We start from the raw sequence: 19,274 nt of genomic DNA on the forward strand, positions 1-19,274 counted from the left end.
AAACGCCCAATGTAATCAATGCTTTATAAACGTATTTATTATCAAGGTTTTCATTAAATAAAGGAGACTTAAGATCAATGCATAAGCTACTCCATTTCCAGTGTCTTTCGAAACATGAGCTCTAACTTCAGTTGACTTTAAAATTATGGCCCATATATACAGACCTGTCCGATCCGCTAACAAATTTATCTCGTTTTGCGCACATACGTCACGGTGGAGCTACTGCAAAAAACATTGTCGCCAATCAAGCATTTGATAAAATGAAATTACTAAATCCTAAATGGGTGTGATGCCTCAAACAAAAGAACAAAGGTCAATTAAATAAAGCATAATTGAGTCTATTAATGCAAACAAACGAATTTTAACAATGGTTAACGCACAAAGCAAAACATGTAGGGTTCATTGCGTTTTTATAGCACCATATCTAGAACATAGCCTATTCGTAACAAAACCACCCCTACTTCCAATGAAAACAAAGAAATTTGCTAAAAATAATTGCCAGTGCAGATATCAATTCACAGAGACCATGTAATAAATAATTTAAAACATGATCATTTAAACTTCACTGTCAAGTGAAGGGGTTTTTACGTTAATTTTACCCTCAATGGTGATCGTCAAGAAATTTAACTGATTGGAAAGTGACTAAAAAAATTAATTCACGAACATTGGAAGAGATAAAATGTCTGGAACATTGTTTCAATATGTACGTATATCAATTTATAGGGTCAATCTGTAACATTTAAAAGGCAGAAATGAAATCATTCAAAACAAAACAAACAACTGCCCCATCACTACTACGCTAACAGGACTCCAAACTGCGTCCCTATAGTTTAGTTGCGCGCGAACACGAGAGTTTTGATATAGGTAAACGTACGTTGTAGCTATTTAGTGTTCTTGTATCCAAGACCTCTTATTTTAACTCACAAAAATACACCTAACGTACTTGTAATGTTTCTTGAATACAATCACTATTCTGAGCCAGTCCCCACAGTCGAATGTTGATTATTTTTCTTCGTCTTTTTCAGCGTATTCGGGTGAAGGAAAAAAAAAAGGGGGGGGGGGGGCGGACATCGGAGGTACTCTTTTCTTTTGTAGTTGCTTTCTAAGCATTTTTTTTATTTCATCTTCAATAAGTTGTAGTCAAATTACAACAGATGACCAGATGACTTTTCAGTGCAGTTAATTACACCATATAGTCTATGTTGTTGAGAAATGGTATGTTGTAACGTAGGTTGAGCAGTGAGTATTGGGATTTCCTTACAAAGCTGCATATAATCTGCATTGATTATAACTCCATCAAGCTGAGATGCTTCAAGGTCTCCTGTTAAAAAATAAGTGGCTGCTTTAACATTCTCTGTCATAAAGATGGTCAGAAAAAAAACCGTTCAGTGGTAGGTACTATAAATGTTTAACGGACAAAGGGAAAAAAACACACACACAAATTTATTCCTCCGAAATAAAATTCTGGCTATGTCCCATAGAGTTTCATAACAGAGAGGCTTGATTCAGAATTGAAATAATAATAATAATAAGTTACAATAAGAGTAACATTAGTTCGTGTACACAAGATTTGACTTACATGTTCTCGAAACTACTGATCCACAATAGCGCATAGCACGATACTTTTAACTACCTTACATAGCACGGTCGCGTGCGTGGGAGAGAGGTCGTGCGCATATGAGGGATAGGAGGGAAATTAACATATGTTATTTCTGTTGCGGACGCATGACGGAACAGCCAATGAAAGAAGAGTAGGGCTCAATTTTGGCGGGACTAGACAACCAACTATTCATATTAATCAGTCGTATTGTGGCAAGAGAATGTCTAGATTGTGCAATGCTCAGGGAATTCCTGCTTTAAAAATAAATTACTGCAATTACTTCGAAAATGTCACTAGCGTGTTCACAAACAGCTGGTCAGATGTCACGGGTATAATCATTTGGTAGTTACTTACTAACGCTACCAACATAAGTCGGATATATCGCGAAATTTCATCGGCAAAAATTAACAGTAAGATTTCACAGGTCGTGTACACGGTCGTGGACATGGCCTGCAATGTACTGCCTTCCCCCCCCCCCCCCCTCTACAATTGTGAACCCAGCCTAGGTTGTCAAGTGAGTTGCCAGTGGTGCTGTCCAATGACTCATGTGTTTCTGCGATTCGCCCGCCCTCTCTCTCTCTCTCCAGAAGTCACGCAACCGCAGGACTGGAGCGGGGAATAAGGAAAAAAACATTCGCTGCTCTCCACGTTCTCCGGTGCTGGAGAAGTGTTGCTCAACATCACCTCTCGTGTCGAAACACGTTTTTTTTTTTTTTTTTTTTCCCCCGGGAGTGTACAGACGGCGCACCTACTCGGAAGGTTGTTGTTCTTCAACTGCAGCTTCTGGCGGGAACGATCGTCGTAGGAGCGCCCGGCGCCACTCTTGGTTTGGTTTTCAAAAAATTCTGTTTATTCATTGAGTAAGTCAGTACATCGGTAACGAGGCCAAATATATACAAAAATGATAATAATAAGACACACAAACCTGGTTACACAAGAGTCGCAATTCCAAACTTAAAAGTCTCTTCCTGCGAAATTGGTTACGAAGAAACATAAAAGGATAAAATGAAATAAATGATGCAAGTACACTATAAAACATACAGACCAACATGGGGAAAAGTAGAATAAAAAAAAAACCACCACAGAACCGAATTTATGTACAATGGATACATGAATACGTAGCTGAAATAAATACACAGTAAGGGAAAGACAATTATTCACAGTCCCCGGAGTGGGCACAATAGTCGTTGGCGGTACACTTGATTAATAGGTGGCTTCAAAGAGGTTCCGAGCCCGCTGTGAACCAGCACTGTGGCTGGTCAAGCACGCGACGTGCCAAATATTAAGGCCGGTATTCCACTGTAAAATATTTTATAAAACATATTTTATAAAACTTCTTTGACATAGATTCTTTTATAGTGTAATAGGTCATATTTTATAAATTATATCTTTTATAAAATTTATTTTATAAATTATATCTTTTATAAAATTTATTTTATAAAATGTAATAGGTTGGCGTTACATTTTATAAAAGAATTTGATTGTTTACATCGATTCATGGTAGTATATTTTTAAAATGTCCACTAAGCCCTCAAATAAGTACATTTGGACTCTGGAAACGACAAAAATGTTAATTGCTGAGTATGAATGTAATGAAATGCTGTACAGTGCAAAGCACGAAGATTACAAAAATAATTGTGATTAAGGTTAAGAATTAATATTCATAGAAGCCAAAAATTTTTTAAAATCTTTTTAGTATAAAAAATGAGGGGGGGGGGGGGGATCATCATGACCTCTAGCAACGGGGCCCACAGAATGATGTGGGGGGCCTGTCATCCATAGTAATGTTTTCTTTAAACAATTCAATGTGGTTAATAAGTTTAACTGTTTAATGAACACTTAATACACTACAAACAATCAAATTCTATGCAATTACTGACTACTTCTTTGACAACAATCTTTTATGTAGTGTACTTGACAGCCAATAACTTTTATAAAATAAGCACTCATCAAATATTTTATTAAAAGATGGAAAATATATTTTTTAAAAGATGTTTTATAAAATATTTTACAGTGGAATACCGGCCCCGCCCACCCGGGCACACAGCTTCAGAAGAAACCATGCGATTCGAAAACTGCTCAACGTATATTTGAACGATGTCTGGTTACGAAAAGCATTTTGAGAATAAGCTGAAGGCTAATAAGTAGTCATATTTCCTTTTTTTTTATTTAGAAAAATGAACAAGGTTAAAAGGTGTGTTTTCAGAGTAATTTTTAGGCATGAATCATCCGGTAGAGATTCTCGAAAGCACGCAAGGAGTTCGGAGTCTATACCTCATTAGAAGCACCAGTACTTATCATATCGTCTCACTAACACAATGCACCCCTGACTAGGCGTGCCTTATAAAGTGACACACTGATGTGTGGCACTTCAAATATACACGACATTATATTTTATTACTCTAAATGGCCGACACATAGTTTCAAGCATTGGTCTTAAATGGGAAGGGAGTGTAGAGGCGATAGACACCCACCCCCCCCCCCCCGGGCCCAAATTATATATTTTTATTTTATATTTGAGGTTTCATTTAAATCCAAAATACACGTCCGTCAAAAAGCCCAACTTAATAATAACCACACATAGAACTTTATTTTAGTCAAAAACTGTATGGTAAAAAATTACTGAATTATTTGATGCCATATTTTGCAACTATATCCTTCTTCGTACAACAGCTTCTACCGAAAAGTCTTTGCTGGAGCCACTCCTGCATAATTTTTGGTAATGCATATTTGTGGCACTTCAGGACATTCTTTTTTGACACCCATCTCCCTTTCATTACATTTTCCAGTACATGATAAATACAGCAATAGAAATAGAACGGCTCCGGCGCTGTTCAGAGACGTCGAGAGAAACTGGAGGCCTGGGGACAAATAATTTTGCCGGGCCTCCTGCCTGTCTTTTAAAGACCAACTTTTGAAACCCCACCAAAAAAAATCTAAAGACCGTAAACGTTACTATGGTCATCACTGTGAACGTGATCTGTGAGTATCGCATACTTGTAAGGTTTACTGTGAATTCAGTTAACAATAGACTTGTAATTTTCGTCCTAACAGGGCGGACAGAAGCATAAAAAAAATACCTTAGCGAGTCTTCCAGTAATCGCCAGTGACGTTCAACATCTAACCTCGGTAACGAGCAAATTCATTTGTTCTCATGCTGCAAATATACAACGTAGAATTCTTTTTTTAAAAAAAAAGGCGTTATAAATATACGCAAATTCTGCTTTCAACTTTATTTCGTGACGCGAATAGCACGTAGTTTCCGAACCCGCCGTTAGAATTCGTTTCCGGAGCAGCTACGTCGACTATCGAATCATTCGATTTGCAAAGCTAAAATTTAAACTTTTTAATGGAACTGCTCCGATAAAAGAAAAAAAAACTTTAAAAATACCAAAATTCTGTTTTAGAACTAATTTTTGACAATGAATTTGACTAAAATACTGCCCATCTTGATAAAAATTTATTAAACAGTTAATACTATAAAGTTTCCCTTTGGCTTTGTGAACTTTGGTTCGCGCTGTTCGCCACAGATGGAAAGCACCGGTGTTATATATTTCCGTTCCTTGACTTCCGTCGCATTCACGAAATTACTTCCACAAAATGCCGAATTCCGAGAGATAAGATGTTACACATCAAAAACTCTAAATTCAACCTTCCCTTCCCGATCCTTTTTTTTTTCTTTTCCAACACCTCTATCTCGACGGTCTTGCAGTGTACATATTGTTACGATTTATTAATGTGGGGAAAAACTACTGGGTTCGTAGACGGATAGCCCAATTAAATTTTTGACGTGACGTCTAATAAATCGATGAACGCCGGCTGCACGCACGAAAAAGTGTCCCGTTACGCACATTGTTCCGTTACGCTGTGTCCCGTTACGTACATTGTTCCGTTACGCTGTGTCCCGTTACGCTCATTGTTCCGTTACGCTGTGATCCGTTACGCTGTCGGCGAGTGCAGTAAGAATAGGTTATGTTACAATTGACTAAAAAATTATGGTAATTCATATAATTGATGATAAATATTTGATTACAGTTATTTATATGAAAACTTGTTCATAATTATATTTAAACTTTATAGCTAAACGCCAGTTTTTAAAATTAATTACAAGTCATCTACACGTGAACTGTTTCGTCGACTGTTAATAAAGTGAAGTGAAAAGTTAATGTGATTTTCATTGCTTATAACAACATTTTCGGCAATAAAGGTTAATTAGTCTTGCATTTTAAAAATCTGATTACTAGTATAATTTCAAGTATTTATTCTTTTGTTAGGCCTATTAAAATAAAAATGATTCAATTTTATTCATAAAAGTATGCAATCATTTCATCAATGTTTTGTTATGACGTCACGTTAAACTATCGTCCGTAAACAGACTTTACAGACAACCAATTTTTTTATTATTACAGTTTTATTGATTACTAATATTTACAGTAATAATAAATCTTACTCATAAATGCCTAATCACCAATTTCTCGCGATTAAAAATGTTTATTCCCAAGTCACTCAGCGTCTCGGAGTCCTTACACACCGCACACCTCGCTGGGCCGCACTCCTCGCGCAACTCTCGCCGCAGCACTCCTCGTGGAACTCCGTCGCGGGACTCTGTCGCCAAGCTCCGTCGCCGAACTCTCGCCGCACTCCGTCGCCGCCGTCGCACTTCCCTTCGCTCGGAATCCGCTCGAACTGCCACCGCACCTGTCGCAGAGGCCGGCGTCGCGGGTTAAAAAGTGTTCGGCGCCCTTTCCAGAACCGACGAGCGCAGTTGGGGCCAGTCGCGTTATCCCGCGCCGACCCGAAACCCGAAGCTTCGAGAAAAGCAGCGTCTATTCGCTGCGGCGACCCGCGGAATTCCCCCAGGCCGCCCAGCGACAGATAACGGCGCCGAGGCAGGACGATGTGCGGGCAGCAGAGGGGGAAGGAGGTAGCGACGACCCTTGTAATCCGGCCAGGCACGCGTGTTATGCCTTACGTCAATGGATGGCCACGTGACACGCGCCTGCCAGCTCCGAACCCGAAGCGCGCCGCGGTCTGGTCTCTCGCTTTCGTAACAATGTGTATATTCTTAGCTATGTGGCCTAGAACCTTGCCGAGATAAAAACCCGCAGAGGTGGCCGTCTTAATAGTTCGTCAGCCGTCCATCACCGCCAGGAGCATACGCGGAATTTTATTTGGCTTTCGTAGGGGGGGGGGAAGGGGGGGGGAGGTATAATCTCTCTGCATGCTGTTTTCTTTCAAGTTCATTCCTTCTGTTAGTGGGAATGAAAGTTTGCTTAGGATTTCAGGGTTGGACCGGGAGGGGGGAGGAGGGGATTTATCCCCTCCATCTGCGTGCTTCCCTGATCCCCGCGTCTTGCCGCGTTCCTGCGCGCAATGTCGCCTGCGGCTCTGCTTCCCGCGTTTTCCGCCACGTGGGCCCGTGCTACAGGGTGCGACGCAAGAAGCGCCCACATGTGAAAACAACTGCTAGTAACTTCATTAAATTGCACAATTGCGCAACATGAAGAGACTGAGATGTATAATGGTGCAGGTGTGTATGTATATGTGTATATGTATAGTCTTGTGTGATAGTATTTCTCTGCTCCACTAAACCATGGTAATCGACTGGGCAATGAATTTTTTTTTGTTTGACTGCCACCTGATTAAAGTACTACTAGTGTGGGTTTGGTGACTGTAATTTACTAACCAAACGAAACACTCAATACATCTCAAGTCACATGAAGAAAACATATAACTGTTGAGGCTTTTTGGCTCAGGAGTAACTGGGAGCACACGGAGAAAATCAACGTCAATTTCGACAGAAGTCTTATACACACGTCGAGATGTTAGCCATCTTTCACGATACAAATTTGTAATCGTTTCTTCACGTGTCGCGTCACTCGGCCGAACATTTACGGCTTTATAGATCTCTCCTTCCCCCAGATGCAGAAGCATGTTTACGGACTGGACGGAATTGGATTCGAGAACCACTCTACGCTGTGATTACTGATTGCAGATTGATGATTCAAGTGACAAACACATTCTTCAAGCCGTCATAGCTACTAATAGCGGCAGGTATTGTGCTATCGGAAGACCTATATAGAACAACTACGAAACGCCCCATTTAAACCAGCGTGGAATACACGGCAGAGAGAAATGCTTTGCGCCAAAACATTGCAGCAGTATAGCTAACCCCCATTCCTTTTTCCTCAAAATCATAAGCATGTCAGGAATAAATAAGCTCAATATAATAATAATCACTTAAATATATATTAATATTTTATTTTTGGTAGTTTAATGTTTAGACATGCTCATTTATATGTGAACAGCCACTCGAATTAAAAACAAACTCTGCTGATTTAATTGGTTTGTTCAGTCCTTTAAATATTTATTTAGTTTATGCTGTGTTTGAAACCGAATTATTTATCTATATATATAAAAATTTAGCTTCCGTATGTATTTGGCCGCAAAACTCGGAAAGTATACGATGGTTTGGATTGAAATTTTTACAGAACATTGCATCTTAACAGAAGAGTGTTTATATGAAATAAAAGTTTGGGAAAATCCACCGGAAAAGTCGAAAAAAAAAGTTTCTATAACTAAATATCATGGTCACCCAACTTAGTTGTGACCACGCTCGACGATGCTGTACCATATTGTCGAAGTTCAAGCACATCAGGCTACTCGACCATTTGTGCCTTGACGACTATAATTTACACAAATATGTATATATATATATATATATATATATATATATATATTTCAAGAAAGAATAAAAAACTTTATTTAATTTGAAAGTATATTCTTTCGACTCTATTGATAAAAATACGTTTAAATTAAAAAATATTCAAATTTTTGGAGCACAGTAAAAAAAATGCATTTAACCACGAATATGCGAGTTAAACTTCAGAACGATCCAACAGCAGTCATATTTTCAAGACAATTAATTGAAGTTGGTAACGGCACTGTACCTACAAATCCAGAAACAGGAAAAATCAGCTTATCATCTGATTTATGCAACATCGTAGATTCAAAAGAGGAATTAGTAGACAAGGTATTCCAAAACATCGAAACAAAATTCAAAAATCATGCATGGTTGAGCGAAAGAGCCATTCTAGCGGCTAAAAATGTTGACGTACAGGATATGAACAATAGTATTATAAACAGAATCGAAGGTGAAACAATGACATACAAATCTATTGATTCAGTAGTGCACCAAAATGAAGCAGTGAACTTTCCAACGGAATTTCTCAATTCACTCGATGTTCCAGGATTACCACCACATATTTTGAATTTGAAAATTGGTGTGCCAATTATATTGCTTCGAAATATCTGTCAGCCTAAATTATGTAATGGTACACGATTAGTAGTTAAAAAATTAATGGATAATCTTATTGAAGCAACAATTTTGATTGGACTTCATAAAGGTGAAGACGTATTACTTCCACGAATGCCACTTATTCCGACAGATATGGCGTTCGAGTTCAAACGACTTCAATTTCCAATACGCCTTGCGTTCGCTATGACCATCAATAAAGCACAAGGACAATCTTTGCAAGTGTGCGGTTTGAATTTAGAAAATGAATGCTTCTCTCATGGACAGTTATATGTCGGGTGCTCCAGAGTCGGTAAACCATCTGATCTATATGTTTATGCAAAAAATGGGAAAACAAGGAATGTAGTCCTTCCATTAGCTTTACAATAAAAATATTTAAGCTAAACACATTTTTATTTCTTCTATTACATTCCACAGCCATGCACAGTAAAATATTAAATTAAACAATGAATTAATATTAAACTGTGCCACAGCAAAGCGTGGCCGGGTTTAGCTAGTGTTCAATAAAATATTTGGAGAAAAAAAAATTGTAGTAATGTATTTTTAAAAATGTGAGCTAGTTTTTGAATATTCGCCAGTGAATTGTAAACATTTAACCTCAGAACGAGCAAATTCAGGTGTTCTCGTGTTACAAATAAACTTATAATACGCATCTCGGACGCGTAATTTAACGTAGAATTCTTTAAAATAATGCCGTGCGTGATAAATATACAAAAAGTATTCATTCTAGGGGGAAAAAAACGGCAAAACTTTCCCCCCATTTTAAAGCCTAACTGTACTGTTGATTTCTCAGGACTAGCCGAACAACAGGAGTACCGAACGCGTCGTATGTATGCAAATACCTCAAAAGTGAACCTGTGACATTTTCCCCTAGACCGGAATTATCATCGTCTGCGTTTTTGAGGTTCTATTTCCATAGGCATGTTGAGGGTGAAGTTTTAGTATGTACCAGAAATGTAATGAAATAAGCCCGCGTTACACAACGGAAATATAAAAGGTTTTAAGTCCAATGTGCACGCATGCCGAAACTGCTATAGCAACGCGCCGAAGTCTTCAAGATGGCGGACCCCAGGTGTGGCAGCATGAACCTGTGTATATTAACTTTCACGAACATCGGAGGTGTACTAAGCGTATTGGTGTGCCAAGGGAAATTTAATGGCAGTGAAACTATCCTGGAATACATTGTGTAAACTTAAATACTCATATCAAGATGTAACTGCAACTTAAAAAAAAATACTATACATTATTTGTCAGGAAAATTGTGTTGAAACATGAAACAAACGTCTTCAAAGACATTTAACGTATTGTCGGTTCTCTAAAGAATTACGAATGCAGTGCTAACATTTTTAAACACTTATTATAACATTAAGTATATGTATGTAAATACGTCCATCAAACAAACCTTTATTTTACTGAGCCGCTGTAACATTTAAGATTTAACAGTAAAAGTTTCATCACGCATTTATTTTATTCAAAATGGCGTCGAATATATGACGTAGGCTAACAATTTGTTGTGTGTCTACAGTATGATGAACTCTGCACTAGGCTATCACTACAGTTCAATGTTAACTAAGGGTTTTCAAAATTGTAATGCTAGCATTTTAACGTATTTTTTTAAGTTGTCATTATTTATTTTTATGTCTATAAATTATAACAAAGTGTTAAAGGATAGTTTTACTATTATAAAGTGTTATATTTTAATACTCATGCGCGCTGTAAATTCTGCGATGTTCACGAAAGCAATATACACGAGTGAATCAAGCGGGTCCGCCATCTTTTCGAGATTTTTGAGACTTTCACAGATGGCAGCACCGTGTCTACATATTTCCGTTCCGATCGACTTTCGTTCCAGTCACGAAATTATTCCTGCCAAATGCCGTATACCGATGTTTAAACGTCAAAAACACAAAACATATTTTACTACCCTGAGATTGTGTGTGTTTTAAGATCAGTCAGTAGTAAGAGTATGAAGAAGGCAGCGTCTAAATAATTGTTGATATACAAGTACATAACGTCTATGTGTAGTACTTATAGACCTTGGGATGAAGTTACATGGTTTCGGGGATTCTCGTCTAGCCTGCATGGACTGGTCATAGCCGATAATGTGGCCATACAACAGGCATGAGTCAGAATGTTGTTGTGGCAGAAAATTGAAGATGTAATCAGCGTGTAACGTCATTCTGTGCTATCAGTTGTAGGTTAATCGTTAGTGGATGGCCTGTTCACGTAAAGGAAGGGGGGAATTGAGGTTAGCTTACCTGCTGCGACGTAAAGAAACGTGCGCAGTGTCGACGGCTCAATGGCTGCAGTGATCTTGGGAAAACATATTTTTTTTCCCCCTAACCTAACTGAAACTAAATGTGTTTGGGAGGGGTTCGGGTTAGGGAGGGACATGGGCGCGTCTCAGGCCGAAGCCTATACGCCTAGTCGTGCTGGGGATTAGCCATGCAGGGAGAGGGATGAATTGCTTTGCGATTGAAGCCACGTCTAACTCCACATTCTTAGATCTGGACTATGAACTGCTAGTTGAGTTAGGCCTAGGTAAAACCTGCCTAGACCCTCGGGCTCTTTCATGCGGGATGAAAAATTCATGCATTAAGCAAGCCGGTTGGTTACGGGAAACAGAGGGATGATTACGAAAGAACAGTTGGACAAAGTAGAAAACAGCTGCTAAGCAAAGGGGCGGGCACTTGGACATTGCTGTCCGCATTTGTTTTGGGCAGTACTGGTTTTTTGGGGAGGCCGTCTTTCGTCGTTTCCCCCCGGGCTGCCAGCCAGCGCATGCACGTAAAACTAAAAGAGGAAATCGGAAAAACCTCAGCAGGACCATTGAATATATATCATCAAGGAAAACTCACGCATAAAAAAATTTTTGGAACTCAATCGGGTCCTTTTGGCGAACGTTGAAAACTGTTTAAATTCATCTAACACAATTGAAATAAGTTGCAGGTTACATATCTCAGGTAATTCCTGTCTTGAAACATTAATTATTATTATTATTATTATTAGTATTATTATTATTATTATTATTGGTATAAGTAACTCGCGGTGCGTAAATTAAAAAAAAAATTACCGAACAATGTTTTAGGTTTCTTAAATTTTGTCTACTGAAAAAGTTACGTAATTTAAATAAATTTATAATTATGACGAAAAAACAATGTTTGCAGCCTGATGGTTGGAGACAATCGCCAAAAATATTTTATTTGCTTACATTACCATTATGCCAGATTCATCGCGAATTCTCTTAGGTTGAAATCAAAGCTTAAGAATGACTCGAGCTTGTGTCCGGAGATGCGCGCGCGATTTGCAAGGTGAACCCAGAGTGCCTGTGAGTTTGCGGTCGGAGGAGGCAGTTCGCGGCGGTGACGTCATCCACGACTTCCCCCCCTCCTCCTGTTGCCGTACGGGAAGTGACGGGAGACCCCGCTTGATGACCGTCCGGAAACGCAATGCGGTTTCCCGGCACAATACCGGCAACCTGTTGCTATTTAAGAATATGACAAGGGAGCAGATTATATATCTGTGTGTTTGTATGTGCACGAGTGTGTGTGTGTGATTTGGTATGTATGACGTTGATAAACAACTTTGACCGATCGCCATAAAAGTGGGCACACCATAGCGTTTTTTCATGGAGGTTTTTATGCTATTCATTTTTTTTGTAACTCGCCACTAGATGGCGCTGCAGCGCATCACTTATCAAACTGTTCAACTAATCACCATGGTTAAATAGAAAATCATAGGTCATAGACATACAAACAGTAATTGTGTGTCATTTCTCTATGACCACCACATCGTCATATAGCGCTATCCATTTTGCTTTAACTCGAGGATAATATATCACCCTGTGTTCAGCCCGGGCAACGCCGGGTACTGCAGCTAGTATTCTTCATCATCTTATATATAAAAATGAATGTTTCTGTGTTCGTCTTCTATATGCGCACACATTGTTCATCCGATTGAATTGAAACTTTGCACATTTGACCTTCGAAACAAGGGGTCTTGTGAGACCCGCCTACCTAGGCACATATACGGTGTGCAGAGCTTCAGGAAAAACAACGCGATTTTAAAACTACTCAAGATATTCGCGTGGGGTCTGCTTACGAAAAGCATTTAAGAGTTCGCTGAGGACGGAAAAGTACTTTTGATTTCGGATTAAGTTTTTAAAGTGTGTTTCTAGAAGAGTTAAAATGGCTAAAACGCGTGTTTTCAGAGTAACTTTTAGGCGTAAAACCACCAGTACAGATTCTTGAAAGCACTTAAGGGACTTGCATTACACCTTTATCTTCATTTCCCGGCCACATAATGTTACGGTCACCGCTCAAATTTCACAGTTATCCTGTGACGACGAGAAGACTGCACGCCAGTTCAGAGCCTTGAGGTTAGAGGCTATACCGCACTAGAAGCACCAGCGAGCGTCGCGCTTATCATCCCGCCTCACTAACACACATACACCCCTGACGAGGCGGGCCCCTTAAGGTCTTAAGTTCATAAAAAAAAATCATAGAAAAAAGAAATTTCAATTTTTCAAGCAATTCTTCACATTTTTTCCATAAAAACCTTTATCTGACTCGCGAAAAAAATAAAAGCTAAATCGGTCCAGCCATTCTCAAGTGATGTGCTTACCAACGTACAGCATTTAATTTTTAATTATATAAATGAGTTCTGTTTATTCATAAAGATAGCGCCACTTTCAACAGACATAGATAACACTTGCTGAATATAACATTTTGATAATACTTACTTTATCAAAACAGTGTAATTTTGACCAACATATGCATTTTTACAATATAATATGTTATGAGCATGTGAAACTACTGAGAACCATACAGATTAATCAACAAGTATAGATGCATTTGAAAAATGTACCAATGACTTGGTTAAAAAAATTTTTTACTAATAACAGTTGCAAAAAAAAAGACTTTTTTTTCTTATCTATTTATTATATACATTTTGGTACAACTCCATAGTAAATAATTTACATTCATTGAATTTGATAAATTAAAATATTAATTTTTTCAGTGTTTCTGGTGTTTTAACTAGCATTTTGGTGTTATTTAGTGTATTGACATGCTTTTCTGTGTTATTTTGGCTTCATCGTAATTCACCATATACATTGTCCCTACCCATGATAGCACAGAGGAAGTATTAAAATGCCAATTAATTTATTATGAAATTGAATCAAAACTGAAATGTTAACTGTCTCGCATGACTGCATTAAAAAAAGGAATAAAATGTAAAAGTGAAATATGCTGCAAATAAATTCAATTTGAACAAACGTGGTGACAAAAATCTGCAAATTATTTTACAGTTGTCCGACTCTACTTTATTCTTTAAGCAGAGTATACACATGTTATTTACATGAGATAGTTTGTATAGGGTTTTATAGATGAAGTGCAACCAAAATATTTTTCTTAGTGCTGCCCTAAGACCTACTTTAAACCCAATTACATATTTTTTTTAGATATTTTTGTATTGAGACAGTAATCAATCAGTGAATGCATGGGTTCTTGTTCTTAGCTTTCATGATTAGGCTATATACTCAAGAACATTTCATCACTAGGAATATGTCATTAAAATTATATAAAAAAAAATAAAAAATTGAAGCAAAAATAAATGTATCAGAATAAAACCGAATGTGCTTTTAACTGTGTCATATCAGTTTTTCATTCAAAAATTTATAGAAAAGGTGTGAATAATATTTTTGACCATCATAGTTTTTTCACAAAGATAGTTAGTCATTTGAAAATAATCAAAAGCTGTGATTTTTTTTTGGTGGCGGGGGGGGGGGGGGGGGGATGTGATCTAAAATTGCTGAAACATCAATTAAAAAAAAAAAAAAATCATGTTTAGGTACATACGGACCTCCTTGGAGAATCCATATACCAAATTTCACGTGTCCAGGTCTTTCCGTCCCCGCGTTACGTAAACGACAATATGTACATACAAACTCTCTCTTATTGTTATAGATAGACATAGGTGGCTACGATTAAATTACAAACATTTCCACATGTGCTAGGGTGAAGGTCCGGCAGGGACCTGCTAGGCTCGGGGCCACGAGCTTCTGCTCAGCTTGCTCAGCTCTGGAGCCACCCCCAACTATAAGGTCATGCGCCTGGCTATCCCCACCACCCCTTGCCACTGGGGTTAACTACCCACGCATGCACTGGGAGTCAAGTTTGTTCAAAGATGTGCAGATTAGGAAGTCGGCAAATTATGATAGTACTGGAATATTTGATTAGAATAGTCATGCTTTGTTTTAATTTTGTTTCTTCACATTATGAAGGCAATGAATTGAAGAAAAGTAAGTGTACAGCAGGCAATATTTGCATACAAATAAAAATATCAAATCACTTAACAGCCATTGTCAATATTGCTGTTGTAGTTTCTCAACATACCACTAATCAACTTCCATTAGCAAATACTGTAATAGCTCTATGGTGTAGGTATAAAATCCATCTTGACGACTTCCATTTTTTATCTAAAGAATGTGCAAGTGATCTGTTGCCCTAACACATTGCTTCTATGCCTTTCCCGTCTATTGATGTCCTAAATGTGAAGAAACTCCGAATTATTTTATCTACCACCTTAAAAAATAATTATGCCAAAAACTAATTTAATTCTTCCATCACACAAAAATTCTTAAATTTTGAAACGAGATTCACTGTAAGCAAGCATGTACAAGTGGCATTAAGGGGTAGCCCATAAAAGACTTTCGAATACCTTACCAAGTCAACACAATCATTTAAAGTTAACCATACGAGTTACAGTGATTGCATCAAAAATTTGTGTTTGTAGGCAATATGTCTTTTATCCAAACTTTTACCAAAGACAAACATCTCATTATTGCAAAAACATACTTTTTTTTTACTTGTGCAGAATAAGTTTTTGCGGTGTGCATGTAAATTCTATTTCCTGTGATTTCATGGAGTGTTTCATTAAAACTACATAATTTGGAATAAAGTCATACCATCAAAGAGTGAAAAAGATCTCCCAACGTGTAAAATCCAAGTTTTAACTCCAAGCTGATCCTAAACTTGCTGTGCATGCGACGATGAATTTTCAGCATGCCTTGCACGGTTATCTTGAACAGGGTAGCTATGTGGGAAAAGAGATCCAGGATAAGCCAGTACAAGGCTGCCAATACTCTGGTCATCTATACTATCGAAAGGCAGATCGAGCGAGAGCGAGAGCACGAGCGAGCGAGAGAGCGATAGAGCGAGCGAGAGAGCGCGAGAGAGCGCGATAGAGAGCGCAAGAGAGAGAGAGCGAGAGAGAGAGAGCGAGAGAGAGATAGCGAGAGAGAGAGAGCAAGAGAGCACGAGAGAGAGAGAGCGAGCGAGTGCGAGCGAGAGAGAGAGCGAGAGAGAGAGAGCGAGAGAGAGAGAGCAAGAGAGCACGAGAGAGAGAGAGCGAGCGAGTGCGAGCGAGAGAGAGAGCGAGAGAGAGAGAGCGAGAGAGAGAGAGCAAGAGAGCACGAGAGAGAGAGAGCGAGCGAGTGCGAGCGAGAGAGAGAGCGAGCGAGTGCGAGCGAGAGAGAGAGCGAGCAAGAGAGAGAGCGAGAGAGAGCGAGACAGAGAGAGCGAGAGAGAGCGAGACAGAGAGAGCGAGAGAGAGCGAGACAGAGAGAGAGAGAGAGAGAAAGAGAGAGAAAAGAGGCATTGTGTAGCAATGTCTTGCTTGGACCAACCTTTTTTGATATTGGCAGCCAGTTTCTACTGCAGTTATTAAAAGGTTTTTCTTTCTTCAGTTTACATATTAAGAGGCCGTGTCACAAATTTGCGCTCCTATATATATCAATGTTATTTTAAAAGGCAGTTTTTCTCAAAGTCTATAAGAGGTAGGGGCCGGAAATTTTGCCTACTGAAAGTATACAATACATTTAACATAACAGCTTTTTTTCAAATTTAGTTATCATATCATATATTATTTCTGTGATGAAAATAATATTATCAATATTTTTATTTGTCCAGATACAGTGAAATTTTGCTTATATTTATAATTATTTAGCAAAAACTGAAAAGGCCATTGAAATGTATTGCACATTACCTTCCGATCAGTGTCTTCATGATCATGATGGGTTTAAAAACCTGGGTGTAATCAAGTCTTTAACTATTACATGACAACATTTATACTTAATAATTTGGAGATATGCCTTTTCTATCCTCAGCCCCTGAGCTTTTACTATCTGGTCTGGCGACCGACCTGACACTCTTCAACCACCCCAGGGGTCTCCGATTGCACATCCCATTAAAAAAAAAGCTGTTCGTTCCTTTGTTTTCGTGTTCGAGCGAAGGTTTACTTCTCCACAAGTGCCACAGACTTCACACATTTATGCCAAGGGAATATTCTGCTGATGTGACGCCATACGAATGTATTATTCGCGACCATACAACTTTTTTGTTTGTCATCGGGAAGAAATGTTCATTTTGAATTGAGCATTTTTAAATGTCAGCGTAGAATATGCTTATCTGCCCATTTTGTTTCTTTCCATAATAATGAGTAAAGTTAACATTGTCATAGACATTTTATTATATTCGTTTGCCATCCAAGTAAAAATGTCACACTATATCGCACGTAATTATATATTTTACTAATTTGTTAGTTGTCATTTTATTTAAGTTACAAATAACAGTAATAAAAAATTATTAATTAATAGTCCAGAAAAGAGATTGAGTTATTATTCATTTAATAGGGGTTTAAAATATGGTACTACATACATACTTATATTATCTTGTTGTCTTCTTTGTAACTTTACTGGAAGAATGGCATTTGGTATGTATGTTAACTCACAATGAAAATACTTCAGAAGTACTCAACAGTGAACAACCTAGGCCCTATACTAATTTCATTATGTTCATGGAAATATAATTGAAATTACTAATAATGAACTGTATGTGTTTCACGTAGAGATATCGTACGAACTGTATGTGGTACAGACCAACATTTGCTAAGACTCTGTAAATAATTAATTTCAGTTAATGTGTAGAGAATATTAAAAGTTAGAAATAATGATAGATATATATAACACAATGCAAAGTTATCAGCATAAAAATAGAAGTTATTTTTACGTAGCGCCTACTGGAATGAGTATTTTGTGTTGAATTATGTGGCATGATTAATATTCTCTTATGGTATGTGTGTTTTGTTAAAATCTTATAAAACATAACTTTCTGTTAAAGGATTATCATTTTTTTGGTGATGATCTTACTTAAACAAGTTTTAATAATATTGCACATGTCTATTTTAAAAGCATTTTATGTATACTTATAGAATTGTAATAGGCTTTATACGGACTCTCAAAATGCATGTGAGCATCTATAATTATCTACATCACCATTATGGTCGTTTCACAAGATCAAATATTTATTGAATTCAATCAGTTGCATTCATTGTACATGATTTTCGATATGTACATTGAATTCAATAAAAATTGAAGATGTTACTCAACTAAGCTTATTCTTACTAACTTATAAGTATTTTGTTTGTTCAGTACATAAAAGTAAAAGATTCTTTATTATTTAAATAATGAGCATCTATAGGCAATAACGTTTTCTAAATATTCACATAAACATAATGGAATATATTTTTTCAATACTTTATACCAACGATCACATCAACGGCAGTATTATGTAATCAATGAGGTAATGAAATATCTTTAAAGGATATTTTCTCCTCTGTAAAGTAAATTTGTAATGCAGCCCTGTTAATTTTAGTCTTGTGAGTTATTTCGTCTTCTAATATGCTACAGCAATATATAAAATTAAGTTTTGTTAGTGTTTTAGTCTTGTGTAATGTTAAAGTGTAATGTAATCAATTCAATATTTTTTTTTGTAAATTCGTATTCATAAAAATACATATCGTAATCAGATAAATAGTAATATTTGTAAATTTAAATTCTTTGAAACAAACTGTATGATGGTGCATTGTAAAAAATTAGGTAGTCTGACTTAAGTGAGATTGTATTTAGATTGTGTGTAATGCATATGCAATTTCTAAGCGTATGAATTTATGTTATTATCCTTTTAAAACGTTAAATGATACATTTCATTTACTTTTTAATGTCAACTAACATTATTTTTCACGTAATATTACATCCAGATAAAGAATAATTACCACATGTTTGAAGATTAATTGTATTCCGATACGTTTAAACTATTTAAATTTTTAGATACGACTCATACTATAGTTGTAAATGTGCGGTTTCTTGATTCTGAATCCCTGCATCCGCAATTTCCTAGTGAGCCGCCGGTCAGATTGTCATTCTCTCAGATTGTCGAGGAACCAGATACATTTTTCGTCGAGTAAGCTGGAGCTGTCAACCGTCCCACTAATCCTGTGATAAGGGTATAGTAGCTTTAT

General features: G+C 37.4%; 1 protein-coding gene across 1 annotated transcript in view; it reads left to right on the forward strand.

Moving 5' to 3' along the window:
* LOC134533853 (dedicator of cytokinesis protein 3) overlaps positions 1 to 19,274 on the forward strand; it is a 286,469-nt gene that overhangs the window by 87,619 nt on the left and 179,576 nt on the right. The window lies entirely within an intron of this gene.

This window comes from Bacillus rossius, chromosome 7 (genome assembly GCF_032445375.1).
Source record: "Bacillus rossius redtenbacheri isolate Brsri chromosome 7, Brsri_v3, whole genome shotgun sequence".
Lineage (NCBI taxonomy): Eukaryota > Metazoa > Arthropoda > Insecta > Phasmatodea > Bacillidae > Bacillus > Bacillus rossius.